This window comes from Macaca thibetana, chromosome 2, assembly GCF_024542745.1.
Source record: "Macaca thibetana thibetana isolate TM-01 chromosome 2, ASM2454274v1, whole genome shotgun sequence".
Lineage (NCBI taxonomy): Eukaryota > Metazoa > Chordata > Mammalia > Primates > Cercopithecidae > Macaca > Macaca thibetana.
Genome location: NC_065579.1, coordinates 48,183,941 through 48,205,082, shown reverse-complemented (window position 1 = coordinate 48,205,082; position 21,142 = coordinate 48,183,941). Strand labels below are relative to the sequence as shown.

The 21,142-nt window shown below is 34.1% G+C and overlaps 1 pseudogene; it reads right to left on the bottom strand.

The window, feature by feature from the left end:
* Positions 1–20,894, bottom strand: part of LOC126948925 (uncharacterized) — a 42,943-nt pseudogene extending 22,049 nt beyond the window's left edge.
* Positions 20,895–21,142: the final 248 nt, after the last annotated feature.

Sequence of the window (21,142 nt, the reverse complement as noted above, 5' to 3'; positions counted from 1 at the left end):
GGCAAGAAAAAATAAAGAGCATGCATGGATTGAATTAGCCCATTTTATAGGAACAAAGAATGTGTTCTGAATTTTCTCCTCTGACATTGTCAAGATATTAGAAATTCAAAGTTTAATATGGCCCTCAGCTTATGAAAATTGTTCGTTTTAATCAGAAAGTTAGTGTGTGTGTGCACAGAGGTAGGAGAGAATAGCATAGAGCTGTTCTGTACTTCTCTTACCTGAAACATTTTGTCAACATCTGATCAACTGCTTCTGATTAGCTTGATTTGTCTATACAGAGGGAGTTACTGCTTTACAAAAAAAAAAGAGTTCTTCCATTTATCTCTTTCTTCTTTCTGTCTCTTAGGTAATATGAGACTAGTTCTCTACTAGGATGGTTTACATCGTCTTGAAACTAAATATACATCACAAGAAATGTGTTTACCTATACTCTGTATATAGAATACTAGAGAATTGATAGAGGCAAACAAGTTGTAACGCTCCCAAATCTGGACTTTATTTGCAAGTATAGTCAACCCTCCTTGTCTGTGGATTCTGCATCAATTATTTCAACTGATTATAGATTTCAAAACTTCCAAATAAAAATTGTATCTGTACTGAACATGTACAAACTTTTAATTCTTGTCATTATTTCTCAAACAATACAGTATAACCACCATTTACATGTTATTTAAATTGTATTAGGTATTAAAAGTAGTCTAGAAATGATGTAAAGCATATGGGAGGATGAGCATAAATTATACACAAATACTCCATTATTTTATATCACTAACGAACATCCATAAACTTTGATATCTCTGGAAGTTCTTGAAATCAATCTTCTATAGATCCTGAAGGACAGCTCATACCAAGTCACCTGCCATGAAGAGAGAGAAAATTTAATGATGATAGTGGTCATCATATATCTCAAGTTCTTCCTTTTATTTTCTGGTTATTATTGAGTTTGGTTGTAATTGTGTGGTTAAGTCTGGCCAATGAACTTTAAGTAATGTGAGCAATATTAATTAATAGGGTTTTCCAAAGAAACAATACCAATAGTAGATAAATAACGCAATAAATACAGTCACACACACACACACACACACACACACACACACACACACACACGGAGAGAGAGAGAGATCAAGATTTTAAGGAATTGGCTTACATGATGGTGGGGCCTGGCATGTCCAAAATTTGTAGGGAAAGCTGAAAGGTTACAAGTTCATTTAAAAGTAATGTTGCAAGTTTGAGTTTAAAATTAGTTAGGTTTTGTATTTTTTTTTTTTTTTTTTTATTATGCAGTGTTGAGGATAATTCCTTCTTCCTCAGGAAAGCTCACTCAGTCTTCAGGGCTTCAACTGATTAGATAAAGCCCATCCAAATATGGAGGGTAAGTTCCTTGACTTAATTTACTGATTTAAGTGTTAATAGTATATTCAAAATAATTTCACAGCAATTTTGCTTTTATGCTCAAAAGGTTGGGAGCGTTTCCTCTGTAGCTGATGCACATTGTTGCTTATCTTCTGGCTCATCTCCTTGATATGGAGCAGCAGCCAGGCCTGCCACTGCATACCCCTAGGTTTTCCTTCTTCTTCTCCAACCCCATGGCCAGCTACTTCCATTTTGAACCATCTACTTTGTGGATTCGGCTCTGGCATCTGATATGAAGACAACAGTCTTACAGAGATGACATCAAAACTGAGGTTGAGCGTGCCTCAACAAGCTGTAGCTGGCATGAGAAGGAGGAATTGTCAATGGAGGTATTTGCAACCCCAAAACATTGTCATGGAATCCAGATATAGAGAGAAGCAACATTGGGAAGATGGCAGAAAAAAGGTTTTCCAGCATCACTCAGTCAAAAAAAGTACAACTAGAAATTATTAAAAGACGCCGGGCGCGGTGGCTCAAGCCTGTAATCCCAGCACTTTGGGAGGCCGAGACGGGCGGATCACGAGGTCAGGAGATCGAGACCATCCTGGCTAACACGGTGAAACCCCGTCTCTACTAAAAATACAAAAAAAAAAAAACTAGCCGGGCGAGGTGGCGGGCGTCTGTAGTCCCAGCTACTTGGAAGGCTGAGGCAGGAGAATGGCGTGAACCCGGGAGGTGGAGCTTGCAGTGAGCTGAGATCCGGCCACTGCACTCCAGCCTGGGTGACAGAGCAAGACTCCGTCTCAAAAAAAAAAAAAAAAACAAAAAAAAAAAAAAAAAAAAAGAAATTATTAAAAGACAAGAATGCCACACTGAATTCACCAGAACTTGGATGAGAAGCAGACAAACTATTTATGCCCAGAGAACTGAGAGAAGCCACAACTGGAAAGAGGAATGGTCATTTTCAACTGCACCATCTCCTCCACATAGCTGGCATAATGCCACTTACAGAGAACTTCCCTCCACCCACAGTTTTGAAGGTGGAAGAGAGGAATTGCAGATGGATGTTTGATCATTTCACCAGTCTGAAAATATTCATGGAAACTCAACTCTAATCTCATCTCATGAAAACCATTGAAAGTTCCAGGAGAGCTGAATCACTTAGTACTCTAAGTTAAGGACAAAATTGGGGGTGCTGATTGAGGTGACAGGTGCATGGGTCTTAGCAGAGATGTCATACTGAGGAGATTGGCTAGCATCATAACATTGCAGGTAGGTATGATTTACAAGAAGGCCCAAATCTCTGCCCCAAATTTCCACAAAGTCTAAGTGCTCACATGGAGCTTTCCTCTGACCTGCAAACAACTGAAAGATTGGCAAGTAAGATCTTGTGCTTGCTGAAATCTTTCCCAGACCTGGAAATAACACCACGACAGATAATTTAGTTCCAGAGCAGCACTGAAGTTCCAGAGCTCAACTATAAGTCTTCTCCAGACTGAGAAGCAATGGCAGGCCAGCAATTAACCAATTAACCTCTGATATTAAGTAGTAAAGGTTTTGCACCACTAACAAATACCTTCAAAAGCCGGAATAATTGGCAATTTCTGCAAATGTGCAGGCATTCATGTAAGGACAGAAAGACTGTAAAATTTCAGGGAAATATGATGCCACTAAAAGAAACCAACAAAGATCCAGAATTGGACCAAGGAGAACTGAAGACCTATGAAATGCTTGAATAAAAATTCAGAATAAATAATTCTTTTAAGGAAATTCAATGAATCACACAAATGCAGATAGAAAACTAAATAAAATTTGGAAGACAATCCAGGAACAAAATATGAAATTTGACAAAGAAAGAGAAACCATTTTAAAAAACATAAATCTCAGAAATAAAAAATGTGATAATCAAACTGTAAAACTAATTAGAAAGCTTCAAAAGCAGAGTTGATCAAACAGAGAAAAGAATCAATGACCTCTAAGACAGAACATATAAAATTACTCCATCAGATGAGCAAAACTGGAAAAAGAATCAGAAAGCATAAAGAAGACTTATGAGATTTATGGGAGAACATCAAGTGAACTGACATCCACATAATAGGAGTTTCTCAAGTAGATTAGCCGGAAAAATACTTAGAAATTGTAATTAAAAATATGATGCTGAAAATTTATCAATCCTGGAGAAGGAAACAGCATCCAGGTACAGAAAGCTCAGTAGTTACCAATCAAATTCAGCCCAAAGAAGAAATCCACAAGACACATCATAATCAAACCTTTCAAAATCAAAGATAAAAAAAAAACCAGTAAGAGCAGCAATAGAAAAGACACACATCACATTCAATGAAGTTCCAGGACAGCTTTCAGAATATTTCTTAACAGAAACACTGGGGAGAGCAGGATAATATATTCCAGGGGCTGAAGGGAAAACAACAACGACAACAGCAACTTACAGCCAAGAACACCATACCCAGAAAATCTAGCCTTCTAACACAAAAGAGAGACTTCCCCAGGCAAACAAAAGCTGAGGGAATTCATCTATGCCAGATTTCTTGTAATAAATGTTAAAGAGAGTTCTCAAATTTGAAAGAAAGGGATGCTAAAATATAGCTAGAAAATATCTGAAGGTAAGAAAACTCACTTTAAAAAGTAACAATTACAGACACATTCAGAATAATCTAAGGATGTTATTGCGGTGTGTAAACCACTTTTATTTTAAGAATGAAGATTAAAGGGCAAAACTATTAAAGACAGTAATAACTACAACAATTCGTTAAGAAACAAGCAATATGAAATTATACAAATTGAAACATCCTAAAGTCAAAATGAAGGGTGGGGAATGGTGTTAAATTGTAGAGTTTATTTCTGTCACTTTTATTTGAGATCAAAGTTAAGTTGTTGTTAGTTTAAAATGAACTATTATGATGACAATATTTTATTTGTAAGCCTCATGATAATCACAGAGCAAAAAGCTATAATAGGTACCTTAAAAATTAACAACACAGAATCAAAATATACTAGAGACAAAATCACTTAACCAGAAAGGAAGATAGTGAAAGATGAAAAAAAGAAGAAAAAATATACAAGACAATCAGAAAACAAGTAAAACAAGTGGCAGTAATAAAGCCTACCCATAAGGTCACTAATAACCTTGAATAGAAATGAATTAAAGTATTCATTTAAAAGTCATAGATTGAATGGATTAGAAAAACAAGACCCAACTGTATGTGGTTTATAAGAACTTCAATTTACCTATGAAGACATCACTGAAAAAAAATGAAGGAATGGAAAAAGATATTCCATGAAAATGGAAACCGAGAGAGCATCTTAGCCATGCTTATATCAGGTAAATAAACTTTAACCTAAGAACAATAAGAGAATACAAAGAAGACCATTATATAATGATAAATAGGTAAATACAGCAAGAAAATATAACAATTGTAAATATATATGCACAGAACAGAAGAGTACCCAAGTATGTAAACCAATATTAATAGGCCTAAAGGGAAAGAGTGACTATAACACAATAAATTAGAGGATTTCAATCTAGACCATCTAGATAGAGAAACAACAAAGAAACACTGAATTTTAAATTCTAGACCAAATGTACTTAACAGATATTTATATAACATTCCATCCAACAGCTGTAGAATACAGGTTTTTTTCTTCAATAGTACATGGAAGTTTCCCCAGGATAGACCATATGTTAGCTCACAAAACAAGTCTTAACACATTTTCAAAAATTGGAATCACATCAAGTATCTTTTCTGACCACAATAGAATAAAACTACAAATTAATAACAAAAGAAATATTATAAGCTGTGTAAGTTTATGTAAATTAAATAACATACTTCTGAACAAAAAAAATTGGTCAATGAAAAAAAGTAAAATTTAAGAAATCATTGTGTGAAAGGAAAACGGAAACATGATATAACAAAACCTATGGGATATAACAAATGAGCTCAAAGAGGAATGTTTATAGGAGTAAATTCCTACATAGAAAAGTAGAAAGATCTCAAAGAACTTAACATTACACCTCAGGGGAACTAGAAAAGTAAGAAAGAAAACAAAATCCAAAATTAGCAGGAGGAAAGACATAACAAAAATCAGAGCAAAAATATACAAAATAGGGATAAAAAAACCACATACAAAATATCAAAGAGTTTTTGAAAAGATTAAAAAAACAACAAACTGTTATCTACAATAAGAAACAAGGAGAGAAGACTTAAATAAATAAATGGAGACATTACAACTTATATGATAGAAAAACGTAAAATCATTAGAAAAACAATTATGAACAGCTATATGCCAACAAATTGAAACATCTAGAAGAAATGGATAAATATCTGGACACATACAACCTACCAAGATTGAACTATGTAGAAATAGAAAACCAAAACAGACTAGTAAGGAGTAATAAGTCAATGAGTACAAAGTTACAGTTAGACAGGAGGAATAAATTATAGTGTTTTATTACACAATAGGTTGACTATAGGAAATAACAATGTAGCGTATATTTCCAGAAAGCTAGAAGAGAAGATTTTGAACATTATCACTACAAGGGAATGATAAATGTATTAAGTGATAGATACAGTAATTACCCAGATTTGATAATTATGCAATATACACCTGCATTGGAACATCACACTGTACCCCACAAATTTGTACAACTTTATGTATCAATTACAAATAAAAATTAATGAATAACAAAATACGTTCACAACAGCATCTAGACTAGTGTTTGACCAAGCAATTATGCACTGTAATCCAGTAAGATTGATGCATAATATTAGCCATCACAGTTACATTGAGCCTGAGCTGTTAAACTGTAATGTCCTGTACATTTCTCTTTTTTTCCACATCAACTCTGGGGATCACATGATTAGCTTCAAGATGGAGCAGGGATATCTACTCCTCATTTTTTTCTGTTTGTTTGTTTGTTTCCTTTTAAATAGACTTTATTTCTAAAACACTTAGGTTCACAGCAAAATTCAGCAGAAAATACAGAGACTTCCCATTAACTCCAGGCCCACACGTGCACGCACACACAGCCTTGCCCACTATGAACATCTTTCACCAGAGTCATACATTTGTTGTGGTTGATGAACCTACATTGACACATCATTTTTACCTAAAGCCCATAGTTTATATTAGGGGTCACTGTTGCTGCTGGACAGTCTGTGGATTTTGACCAGCCTCTGATAACTTGTATCTATGACTATAGTGTCATAAAGAATAATACACTGTCCTAAAAATCTTCTGTGCTCTGTTTATTCATCTCTCCTTTACCCTTAATCCCTGGCAACTTTTGATCTTTTTATTGTCTCTATGCTTCTACCTTTTCCAGAATGTCATATAGTTGGAATTAGATAATATATAATGTTTTCAGATGAGCTTCTTTTACTTAGTAGTATAAGTAATATACATTTAAGTTTTGTCCATTTTTTAATCCCTTTATAGCTCATTTCTTTTTAGTACTGAATAATATCCCATTGCATGGATGTACCACAGCTTATTTACCCGTCGACCTAGTTGGTTTCTTCTAAGTTTGCTGATTACAAATAATGCTGGTGCAAACATTTGTGTGCATGTTTTAGTACAAAAATTGGACTTTAAAAAGTCAGAAACAACCCTTTCTTGTCATAGGCACTGAGTTTTGAGTTTTGGAGGCAGGTTTGTTGTAGCCACTAGAATTAATTATATTTAATAGAGCTGGGCATTAATTACATTGAAAATTCTTGCTCAGCAACTGATTTTACAAAGGAATTTTAATCCTACAAACCTATCTTCAAAAAAAGAAATTTACCTTTAATCAACAATGTAAAATACATTTCACTCTTTACCAATACTTTTATGTCTCAATTATTTATTGTTCATTTTCTTTTAAAGCCTAAGTTAATGTCAGAAGACATACTTTTTTATTGTTTGTTTGTTTGTTTTTGTTTTGAGATGGAGTTTCGCTCTTGTAGGGCAGGCTGGAGGGCAATGGCGTGATCTCAGCTCACCTCCCAAAGTGCTGGGATTACAGGTGTGAGCCGTCGTGGCTGGCCGCAGAAGACATAAATTTATCTAGATCATGAAATCTTAGCCTATTATCTATAAGTAAGTCTTAAGGCAGATATGAAGCCCCAAAAATATTATGCAAAGTTTCATAGTGGTGTACATATATGTCTCTTGTTTTGGAGACTGTTCACTTATTTCATCAGAGTTCTCAAAGGTTTCTGTAACCAAAGAAATTTCAAAATAACTCTCTTAGGAATTCTGACTAGATTTTAATCCTTGAATCATAAAGCAGTGTATCAAATGTATATAGCTGGATCTTATGGTGCTTACTCTCTAGAAAAATACTTCCATTTTTGAGCTCTATTTGCTTCCTATTTACATCTCTATTTATTCCCAGCTCAATGGGAACTGTTTGAATTGAATTGTCTCTTAGTGGTACATATGCTTTCATTGGTGGATATCATAAAAAACATCTTGTAAACTATTCTTACATGTGCCATGTTAATATCCTTCAGATCCCAGCATCTCTCTGCATACTGTAAATGAAGACTTGCATGAGATTTAAATATCTGTGAAGCTTACTTTGGTTAAGATATTTTTATGTACTTTTACAATTTCACCTCAAAAAGTAGAAAGTCATATTTTTATACAGCGATTGCATGGCTACCTTTTTATCTTGGTCATGTCATTCTATTTTCGCTTAAAAAATAACAAGTCATGGTTTTTAAATTATTTATACCAAGGAGATGTGTGTGTGTGTGTGTGTGTGTGTGTGTATACACAATCAATTAAATAAATAACATACAAACATACAAAAATGTAAGCCATTCTTTAATGTAATCCATTTAAAATCTTTAGGCATATACAAATGACAGATGTTTCTTATGAAGTTGCTATAGAGTAAATGCCAGTACATGGGAATTAGACTAGATAGTTTTCATGTTGTTTTCTAATAAGAAAATTCAATGAGTTTATAAATTATCAACTAAATAAACGCATTAGTAGAAAACTTCAGGTAAAATAAAAGCAGAATCTATGAATTTATTGCTTACCAACTAGATGTAAAGATGGCATCTATCCATCAGTTGAATTTGGTTACACTGACCTGAATAAGCTGTAATAAAATAAGAAGATAGATATAGATATAGATATGTAGATGTATATCCTTTGCATGTGAAAATGTTCAACAAGGCATTTGAACAAAGCTTAAACAAAAATACTTTAAGAAATTATGCCAAATCCCAAGCATAAAACATAAAGGTTATGTGACCTTCTATAATATGTGTGATGTAGCTTGTATCATTTATTTGGAGAAGTGCTTCATATTCAAAATCTTTAAATCCACCAATGTTGTCAGTCATGGTGTTTGCATAATGATGTAAGTATGAAACCCTTGGACTCTGTCCTCAGGTAATTCAATCTTGTAGAGAAGGCATATATAAAGAAACAAACATAATGCTTGGTGAGAGGGCATCAATAAATGTCTTAAACATATTGCTGCAGCAGCACAGAGGAGAAATGCAAGGTGACCAAGTATATAACTCTTTCTAGTGATTGGAAAGTCAGGTAAGGATTCATGGAAACAGAATATCTGATGAAAGTTTTAAATGCTAGGTAAATGTCCCCTATCTGTCATTATTTATAATTTAAGGCACTACAATTTTTATGCTTTCTTACCCAACCTTCCAAATACATACATATAGATATTTTATCAGATGGATAAAATTATGAAGGTTTTGAGAAATGTACAATTATAGCTGAAATCTTTAGGATAGTAGTGTCTTCAAAATATCAACTAAACTAGAGGTACATACTCAAGTTTCAGTAGTACCTGTAATAGCCTCTACGATAACTTGCTTCTCTGTTTCTGATAATATGCCTTTAAAAACAATGTCCTTTAGGGTTCAATGGACCATGAAATAGTTTCTGCAGAAGTACCCCTGGTGCCAGCACTGAGACAAACATTCATTTTGGCTGTCAGCTATAAGAACTTGGAAGAAATGAAGCACATTTATTATGTACTGATATATTCTGACTAGATAATCCTTTTTAGTTGGAGGCACTATAAAAGTCATTTAGATTACAGTTGGTGAAATAGTAAAAAATAAAATTCAGTTGAGCTGCAACAGTTTTGCTTCCAATTTCACAGCCGAATAATTTCCTTTATAAACCTTTATTAAAAAGTTTTGCTGGCAATGAGTATATTATAAATAAATAATTTATAATATAGTAAAGTTAGATAAATCAATGAACCTTCAAAATGACAATTTTCTATGTTTTTGAAATGTGATAGTTGTAAGCGTTGTATGTTCCATGGTTCAGTTAAGTAACTTAATTAATAAGGATTCACATTTTTATTAGCATGAAGGTGTAATTATAGTTAAATTTTTAAAAACCTTTTTTAAAGGAAATGTTAAATAAACATCATTTGTGTTTATAACAGTGGAAAATAAATCCTAAATATTGACTTTTCAGTATTCTGAAATCTTGAAATAATTAACTATTTCCCATTTACCCACAATCTCTAAGTAAGTGATAAATGTTATTAGAAGGTAAATAAAAGAGGACTAGATTAGCTTTTTAAGAGTAAAGTGTGGATTAACTTTTCAGGAGTTGAGTGTAGATATTTTAAACACAGTAAAGTAACAGGTTGACCTGATTTTCATCTTTTAAAAGAAAGAGAGACACATTTAGTTGTACTTTGTATTATAGGAGGTATTTTAGACATTTGCTAAACTTTTATGTTTTTAAATGGAAACTTCTTTGTCATTGCGCACTATTCACAATAGCAAAGACATGGAATCAACCTAAATGCCCATCAGTGAAAGACTGGATACAGAAAATGTGGTACATGTATACAATGGAATACTATGCAGCTGTAAAAAAGAATGGGATCATGTCCTTTGCAGGGACATGGATGGAGCTGGAGGCCATTATCCTTAGCAAACTAACACAGGAACAGAAAACCAATGTCACATGTTCTCACATACAAGTGAGAGCTAAAGGGTAAGAACACACGGAAACATAAAGGGGAACAACAAACGCTGGTGCCTTTCGGAGGGTGGAAGGTGGGAAGATGGAAGGACCAGAAAAAAATAACTAATGGGTACTGGCTTACTACCTGCGTGATGCAATAATCTGTACAACAAAACTCCATGATACAAGCTTACCTAGGTAACAAACCTGCACTTGTACCCTTGAACTTAAAATAAAAGTTTAAAAAGTGAATGGTTGATTAAAGGCAATATTTGTCATCTCTCTTCCTGATTTGAAGCACCTTAGAATCACACCCTGTGCTACATTTATTCCAGTCATGTGTGAAAGAGCAATGGAGCTTAGGATGGCACCCAGGTATTCTGATCTGAAATGAGTAACGTACACATGTTTCCACCTAGTGCTTCTGCCATTTTTATAGCAACTCTCTCAGACTATCACAAGTTACAACAGTATAGACTTACTCATCCTGATTATGCTCTAAGGTGGATTCAGAGAACAATGGCAGCATTACAAAACTTGTCCAAATGTTTTGTCAGTTAAAGTCAATAGCAAACCAATCTGTATAATACAAGTTTTTTGTCTGATTGTTTCTTTACTTGTTATCACATCATTGGAAAATGGCTGGATGATTTTAAACCAAATTTTGGAGAGTAAGTCTGGGATACCCTAGTTTGGAGTGCACACTATGTGACACTTTGAACATTTCTTTGAAGACCTCAGACAATGCACCAGAAAGCTAACCATTCCTCAAAGAAGCCTATGTTGACAATCACATGCATAGCTGTAGGCAGTGAGTAGCAGTAAGGATCTACTTATTTCACAATAGTTAATGATTATTGTAGTCAATGCCAGTGAGGCCCTTTAATCCAAAGGAACTCACTTGCCATCACTTTCATAAATGTGTCTTTCTATTAGTCCTATGGATATTAAGCTCTTTGAACTAAGGAATGGATTCTAATGAAAGAAAGTAAATATGCTTAAACACTTCTTAATTCATATGTGTGTGTGTATATATATATTTTTTTGATTATTATGTATTTATAATGTAAACTCCAGCATATGAAATTACATTCCATATTTCATCAAATTTGAGATAATATAATGATTTTTTACTTATCACTAAGAAAAAATGTTTTGTAATTAAACAATAATGTAACACTTTCTTATTTAAAAATTTTAATGGTATGCATTTGGGAAGATATATTTACAATTCATATATAGATTTTTTTAAGTCACATACCATCATTTTGCATATTGTATTAATTTCTTACTGTTATCATAATGAATTACCACAAACTTAATTGTTTAAAACTACATGGATTTATCTTACAGTTCTGGAAGTCAGCAGGGCTGTGCTTTTCTGGAAGCTTTAGGGGTGAATTCATTTCCTTGGCTTTTTCAGCTACTAGAGGCTGCTGTATACCTTGACTCACAGACTATTCCTTTATCTTAAAGCTCTCAGCAGAGTATCTTCAAATTTATCTCCCCCTCCTTCTCTGCCTCTCTCCCTCTCTTTCTCACTGTCCCTCTCCTCTCTCCCCATCACTTCTCTCCACACTCTTAGATACACTTGGATCATCACATCAACTCCTCTGACTGATCATCCAGCCTTCCTCTTATAGGGAAGGACATTTGTGATCACACTGGGCCTTGGGTCCACACTGCTAATCCAGGATAATCCTCCCATCTCAGAATCCTTAACCTATTCACATCTGAAAAATCCCTTTTAACATTCAGGGTAACATATGCACAAGTTTTTTGGACTAGGATGTGGACATCTTTGAATGCTATTATTTCACTTGTCACACATATATAAAAGGAAAAATAGAAGTGAAATATGTTAATTATTTTTTAGCAAAATTTTCATATGCAGAGGTTACTTTTAAAATGCTTACTTATAGGAAATATTAAAAATTAAATAGTGTACAATAACATATTACAAAGTAAACACCTGAGGCATGACACACATACAAATGAAATATTGCTTAGAAAAATCAAAAAGTTCCTCTTATGCCATCTCTGATGTATCTAAATCTATACTTCCTCCTTCCATCCCCAAAGTAGCCACTTTTCTGACTTATAAGACTGTTTCATAGTTTCGTCTGTTATGAATTTTATAGAAATTGAATAATATATCATGGGTATGTGTATAGTTTCTTTGGCTTAAAATTATATTTTTGAAATTAATATATTTTATGTGTGAGCTGTAGTTTAATTCATTTTCATCACAATACAATATTCCATTGATAGAATATAGCATATTTTATTTATCTGTTCTGTAGTGGATGAACAGTTTGGTTATTTTCTGTTTGAAAATATTATAAGTAATGCGTTTTTGAATAGTTAATTACATGTTTCCTGGGGCACAGTTATACATGTTTTGGGATATACACTTAGGAGTGAAAAAGCATGGTCATTGTCCATAAGTATATTCAATTTCAAGTGACACTGTCATGCTAATTTTTTTTTTTTTTTTTTTTGAGAGAGAGTCTCGCTCTGTCGCCCAGGCTGGAGTGCAGTGGCAGGATCTCAGCTCACTGTAAACTCCACCTCCCAGGTTCACACCATCCTCCTGCTTCAGCCTCCCGAGTAGCTGGGACTATAGGTGCCTGCCACCATGCCTGGCTAATTTTTTGTATTTTTAATAGAGATGGGGTTTCACCGTGTTAGCCAGGATGGTCTGGATCACCTGGCCTGGTGATCTGCCCACCTCAGCCTCCCAAAGTGCTGGGATTACAGGCGTGAGCCACCTGCGCTGGGCCTCTGTCATGCTAATTGCTAAAGTGATTAAAATATTTTTACTGACATAAATAGTTTTTGAAAATTTTGGTTATTTTCTTCGCATTTTGTTATACGTTTTATCAGTCTTTTTCAACTTAAGCATTGCGGTGTATGTGTAATAGTGTTCCCAATTAAACTAGTATTATATTTAAATTGGCATTTATTTTATTACTAATGGATGAGCACTTAAGCATATTTTCAGAATTTTTACTGGCTTTTTGAATATCTTTTTTTGTGAAGGGTCTACTCAAGTATTTTGCCCATTTTTCTATTCAATTGTGTGTGTCTTTTAGTTTTATTTGTGGAAGTTGTTTTATGTATTCTGGATCTTAGTCCTCTGTTAATTACATGGATTGCAAATGTTTTGTCCCCTACTGTGTCTTACCTCTGTGTACTCTTAATTATGTTTTTTGATTAATGAATATTTTTAATTGTTTAATGTTTATCAATATTTTAATGATTTTTTGGTTTATTTCAATTGGAAAGCTTTCTCTATGCCAAATTCATAAACATAAAGTCTTAGAATTTCAAAAAAATGTTATTTTCCACTTTTACTTAGGTCTGTATTCTGCCTAGAATTGATTTGCTATGTGAGTGGGATCAAGTTATTCGTAAGGATACCTAATAGGCCCAGCACCATTTATTTGAATCCATGAAAATGATATATTCCTCCATTTTTTAAGTTATTTAATTATTTCCTTTAAAATGTTCTCTCTGTTGAGGTCTTATAATATGTTCAGTAAGATATAAGGTAGTTTTCCCCACAGAATTTCCCTGTATTCCATTAAGAGCACTGCTAATATACCATTTCTTAAAAGACTATGCTACTTTTCTCTATCCAAGGCACTGACAAGCATTATGCAAGACTGGATGGAAGTACAAGGCCATGTTAAATCCAAACTCTTACATGGTCTATGGAGATTAAAAGACACATCTGTTTTTAGATATTAACATGTGAAAAAATTTATGTTACAAAATTGGTAAAATTTATAATACAGAATGTAAATGTTCTTTACTACCTTCTCCACTAACAATAGTTAGCATTAACTATTTACTGGTTAGTCTTTCAAATTTCAACCTCTGTATATTCTCTAATATTTGATATAATTTTTAATAATTACACAAAATGTATTGTGTAATACATGGGTTCTTTTACAATTTACTTCACTTGGATAATTTTTGGAGCTTATTCATGTGATTATGAAAAATTATAGATAAATTCGATTCACTTTTAAAAGGTATGTATAACGTTTTATTACATGTATATATTTATAATCATAGTTTTTATGATGGGTATTATATATTTTTATTTATCAATTCTCTTGAGAACAGTTTCAATTCTCCCACTATGTAAAATTACAAAATTAGAATACATGGAGCAGCTATTTGAAACTTTTGAATGGTAGGTAGCAGCTTGTGGGTGGGGGAAGAACACCAGAATTTGAAGTACCATGGGGCCAATGGTGAGTTTACCACTTCCCCCATAGTATCCTGCCCACATCTCAGAAATGAACTGGGCTGCAGAGCACTCCAGCAGAAGCCACTCCAATTCCGGCTCGAGGAAGGAGACTCTACAAGCTCTGAGATATTGTAGAATTCTTCTTTTTATTTCCTCTCTCCCCTTACACCCAAGCCCTAGGCAATCCCATGGAAGCACCCAATAATAGCTCTGAAGCAGAGGAACTTTTCTCTCTGTTCAATAGAGCAGCTGTTCCAGGAGGGAAGGTCCATTCCCTATTACTTTTTACTCTCTGTGTTCTATCACCGAATGATTGGTTTTTACTAAAATGACCACAGTAATATTTCAGGTCCCACTTGTTTTTTTCAGAAAGCCACTCCCTTCAAGAGGTAGAATTTATTTTTTCTACCCTTGAACCTGGGCAGGACAGGGTTTCCTGACCACCTCTACAAACAGAATGTATGGTAAGTAATGCTGCACTACTACAGAAGCTACATCATAAAAGAGGATGTGACTTTGGCTTGTTTCTGTCTTTCTAATAGATTTCCCTGGAGCCCATTCATTGTACCATGGAAGAAGCTCATTCTAGTCCACAGAGAGAGACAACGTTCTAGTCCTCACATAGAAAGGAATGGAGAACTCCAGCAAAGGGTCAATATACATTTCCAGGTAAGTGAACGAATGAGCCTTCACATGATTCCAGTCCCCGCCCTTTGTGTCTTTCACATGAGACCTGAGACATCATGATGCAAAGACAATCTTCTCCTCTATGTTCTGTTCAAATCCCTTACCCAGAGAGTCAGTGAGTATCACATTACTGATCTGCGGGTAATTTGATGATTTTTTTTTTTTTTTTTTTTTTTTTTTGCCATCATAGTATAGTATGTGCAATGCACAATTCCTTTCACTGAAAAAAATTAGCTTTTTGGACATTAAGGTATAGGTGGGATTATTATCAATGCCTTCTTTTACTCCTAACTTTTCTAGTAATGATGTTCTAAACTTTCAAAGAAACTTAAGTCAGTAAATCCCACTGGGCATGGTGGTGCAAGCCTATATTGTCCCCTGCTACTTGAGAGGCCAAGGTGGAAGGCCAGCTTGAGCCTGGAGTTGGAGGCCAGCCTGGGCAACATAGTGAGGCCTCGTCTTTAAAATATTTTTTTTTTTTAAAAGAAAATCTCAAAGGCGGCTTATAGTAAATGTTATCATTATCTAGATTCCATAAGGGAGAAATTATTGTGAGCTATGTTACTTGTGGAAAAAATAAGCATTCTAATCGAATGGAGAAAAGCATTGAACACGTTTTGCTCATAAGTTTTTGTCTCAGAGAAGACCTTGAGAAATTTTGGAAAAAATAATTATTTTGGTTTCTTACATCTGTTTCTTTTGGTTTTTCCAAAAAATTCTAAAACAATTAGGCATTCTTTTTATAATTACAACACAAACCATCATTTAAAAATGCTTATTTTAGCAAGAGGAAAACTTTCCAAACTAACAAACAGTCAAACATTCACTATAAATGAAATCATGTAGAGAAAGAGACAGGAACTTTAAATAATGAATTGTATAATTGTATAATCCAGGACAAACTGTTGTTGAATCTCTGTCATACGCACACACACACACCCCTATATATACGTATATACGTATATATACACATATATACACATATATATGTATATATACATACACATATATATGTATGTATATATACATATATATGTGTATATGTATATATGTGTATATGTATATGTATGTATATATACATATATATGTGTATATAAATGTATATACACCTCTATATGTATATATAGGTGTTTTATATATATGTGTGTATATATTAATATTAACTATGCTTTAAGGATAGCCTGAATAATTCTGGTTTAAAATGGTATAGAAAACATATTTTTCTGGTCTCTTACCCTGAAACCAGCTGAATACACTGGAAAAACAAAACAAAGCAAAACCAACAACAATAAAACAAAACTACAGCTTTAATGAAGCTAGAAATTTGGCACAATCTTGGCTACTGTAGCACTGGAAGGGGTGCTGATTGCCCAGTAGAGCTCCTAAAACATTGCGTTAGCCCTTTTTTGTACCTTAACACAGAAACAGAAGTTGTGGAGCTAAAAGAAGAAACTTTCAATCATGTCAGCTTTGCCAAAAGCAGGCTGTAAATATGTCAGACTTTTGTGTAGTGGCGGTCAAGTTAGGCATTGTTACAGAATAAAACAAAATGGTGACTAAGTTTTTTTCCCTGAACACCAAGGAGACCCCCTGTTAGCCAGGAACAATATAATCAGTCTTCTCTGTTGAAGACTTCCATTTCAAGGTGGAATCTTGGGCATATGCTGAAACCTTCACCTTGCTCAAAACACATAGACATTATAGAATAAAAACATACAACTCAATATTTAACTCGAATTAAGAAAGGAAAAAATCTTTGTGGACCAGAATAGAAGAAACCATACCCAGAGGCAGGCTACATGCAAGGGTGTTGGGACCAGACTCTGGGATTATTATGACAGTCTTGGATCTCATGGCTCACAAATTGTGACAGTGGAGGGCAGCGTCTGTGGGACATACAGGAGGTAGCATAGGCCATCATTACTTATACAAACAGCAAAGGAGGAAACAAGGAAAATAAACAAGTTATAGAAAAAAGCCACATGAAAAATGCTATAACCTCCAAACTGATGAAAATTATTGTCAAACATTTATTCTTTAAATCAAAAAAGTCAACTAAAATAGTCTCAGAGAAACACATGCTAATGGGGAAATACAGGCAGTATAACAAAATATCCAAGTCATATAAAAGACATGGAGAGTGGTTACTCTTTTGTATATTAAAAAATACAAAACAATACCATAGGTGTTGTGTGTGGGTGTGTTCACTTTGTGCGTGTGTGTTGTGTGATAAAATGTTATAAAAGAACAGATGCATGGGCTAACTATATTAGGATAGTTGTAAAGGTGTATTTTGTAGAAGGAAGAAATGAAGTTGGAATGAGATGATGAAATCGGGAACTTCATATGAATACATATATATGTATATTCACACACACATTTAAATTTTAAGCAATATAAAATATGCTAGCATTTGTTAGTTATGGAGGATAAGTCTATATCCCTTATACTGCTATGCTATTATTTTGTTATGTTTTTTCAAAAGGAAAACTACTATGACAAATATTATTCATCCAAAAATGGCAGGTTTAATTCAATATTAGAATGTTGATTAACATTAGTAAACATATTAATCAGTGCTAGAAACAAAAATATTATTTTCATATTTAACAAAAAAGGTATTTGGTGAAATTAAACTTCATTCTGATAAAAATTCCTAACGAAATATGAAGATATATGGACCTAGGTAACATCATCAACCAGTATCTTGGGTACTAATGAAATTTGAAATTTCCCCTTTATTTACAAGAATAAGACAAGGAAGATCACTATTGTCAATTTTATTTAATGTTTTCCTGTAGGTGACAGGACTGAAACTGAAAAGTAAAATAAATGTGTGGCTAAAAAGCAAAGAAGGATTTACAGAATTCTCAACATTTTCAGATGACATGATTTTATACCTGAAACCCAAAAAGAATTGACAGAAAATCTAGCATAAACAGTTAGAGAATTCAGTAATAGCTCATTATAAGATTAATACAAAAGAAAATGCCTTTGGAATTCATTTGAAGGTGAGAAAATCAAAGAAACGTCTCTCATAAAAATTGCCACTTTTTAATAATGCTAAATCTCTGCCTTCCCTTCATGGATCCAAAATCAAAATGATGAGAACAAAGAATATGCGTTCATGTTCACTGTAGTGCCCTCTGTTGACAACACTGTACTGAGTTTATAGCATATAATTGTAAACATTTAAAGAATGATTGAAAAAGAGTGATTATTGAACGATGATCCTCTCATTTTTTCATACTTATGTAATTACATTACTTAAACACATTATATAAAAGACTTCTTTATATAGCTTCCTCTCAAAACCTTTCTCCTATATTTCTGTGCTTCTTATAGATAGAGGATTGTGTAATCCATTCACTCAGGCTGCTAGAAATTTTAGGGTTTTAACTATCATTCTCATCAGGGGTTTCTATCTATACATAGTTAATATGTCTATATTTATCTTTATCTGTCTTTATCTATATATGATCTATCTCTCTATTTTTTCCTCTCTCTCTTTTCCTTTCCTACACTCGAACTAATTTTTCACTTAAGCAGTATTGATGACTATCGGATTTTTGAGACCATATATTTACCGTATATGGTCCCTCTGTTCTATTTATCCCTCTGGTGGTCGCCTCTCTCCAACATGAGAGCAGGGGCAGGGCAACCTTCATGCAGCAAGAGGCCTGATTTGCTGGGATTTACATCCACTCAGAGGAGACACCAAGAGAGTGAATTGCTACATTTTCCCAGATGTGGTTTCTTTTAGGTAGAGATGTCAACTAGTTAGTAAAACATGTGAGGGACCTACGTATTGCTATGTGGTTATTGGAATATAGGACTTACTGATCACCTTGACAGACCATGGTGGGATAAGCAATAAGGGTGCTATATCCCATATGTTCTCAAATATATATTTTTAGATTTATATTTACACAAAAGTTAGGGACTCTGTCTCTCCTCTTTTTATTTTAATGAGGCGTATACAACTTAGTCTTTCTGGACTCATTCTATTCCCTGTGCTGTCCAATAATGTAGCCTACTTCTACACCTAGACCGGGCATGCACATTCATCTCCGTGTAACTGAATCATGAACTTTGTGCAGTGGTTTTACCTTGTAGTTACGTTTTACCTTCTAGTCTATCCTGTTTAGCATCTACACAGTTTGTCCTTGGTGATAATCTTAGTGCTAGCTTGTTTTCTTTTAGGCATGTACTATCCATACAATGCTTAGTGATCAAAATTATCCAAACAAACATTAGTAAATAAACATTTACTAATGATTATAATAGGCATCAGCTGGATTTAACTTCACATATTTAAAATTTGTTTTTGTTCTTTGTTTCTATGTTTCGATGAAAGATTTTTCCTGTTTATGTAATCTTAGATTTCCTTTTATAATTTATTTTATTTCTAGCATTTTATCTCCTTCATATGTTTTCAAATAATGTAAAAACAAATAAAATGACCAAATTATCATCCTTCCTAAACCAACTTTCTTTACAAATTTTTCATCTGCTATTAAATATACTGATGCTTTTTCAGTTACCCAGATTAAAAAAAATCATACTCACATTTAGTTATTTACCTGGGAAGCTGTCAAATAATGTAGATTCTATTTCTGCAATGTTTTCTTTTTCCATTTTCTTTTATGTGACCCAAGTTCAAGATCTTAAGGTTTTGACTGGAGACGTTTTAAGCCAACCAACATAGCATTGCTAGATTGTTCTTCCTAATGTATGGGTTTATTCATACCATTTAGGTTCTCAGAACTCTAATAACTGCTTATTGCTGACAAATTAATGACAAGCACTTTTGATAAAGAAGGTTTTCTAGTTTATTATTAATTACTTCTTGAAGCATATCACTCCCTCTTGAAGCATATCACTCCCTACCTTTGATAGATAATCCAGAATGCTTTATTCACTGTATTTCAGATTACCCTGTATATTTTTAGCTCCACCATTTTGCTTGTGCTACTTTTATTCCTAGAATGCTGTATGCCATATGTTCTTTTGAAAAAGCACATTTGTCCTTCAAAGCCCTTCTCAAATGCCTCCTCTGTAATGTAGCTTCTCCTGCACGGACTGTGCCTCAACTAGATATTGATGAAAAGAAAAGCGTTAGCTTTTCTCTTTGTGCTCCTCTTATGGCTTGAGTCAATGTATTACTAGTAATTGATAACAAAGTAGTATGATTATTCTCTACAACCATTCTCAAGGAAGGCCCTTTTAGTGAAGAGTGTTGATCTTTGGCTCAGATTTCCTTGAATCCCTTTTATGGTTTCTGCCCTCTCCTTTCTTCTGCTACTCCCTCCTTGGTTTGCTTTCTCTTCCAACAGCCAGAATTTGCAACTCTTTACCAGAAGAGTGCCCTGGAGCTACTGGAGCCTGCTTTTCCTAAGGTACCAGAGAGCTGTAAGTCTCTCTGAGTTATATCCTATGGGAGAAGCCTTTAGCCAATGATCAAACTGATGCTAGAGTACCAAAGCCCAACTCCCCAGTTCAGAGCAACTCAGGAGATGTCAAACTGCAGTTTTCTCACAGGATCAGGCTGACACTGCTTTTGCAGGACTTTGCCTGTACCTTGCTTGGTTTCACTTCTCTGTCCTGCTTCCTCCATCCCCCTACCAGTTTTCCCTGGGAATTCTTCCTTAACAAATAATCACAGCCAAATAGATGCTCATCTCACGGTCTGCTTCTGGGGAGTGTGCCCTAAGTCTGCCCCATGAAAGCCACCCAAGTTGTTTCTCCATTTATTGTAACTTGATATAACTAAGGGGATAAGTTGAATTGTTTAAGTTTGCAAATATCAAGTGCAAAACACTACTTCCCTAGTATTCTGAAGAAGTTCTAATGTACAGTTGCTTT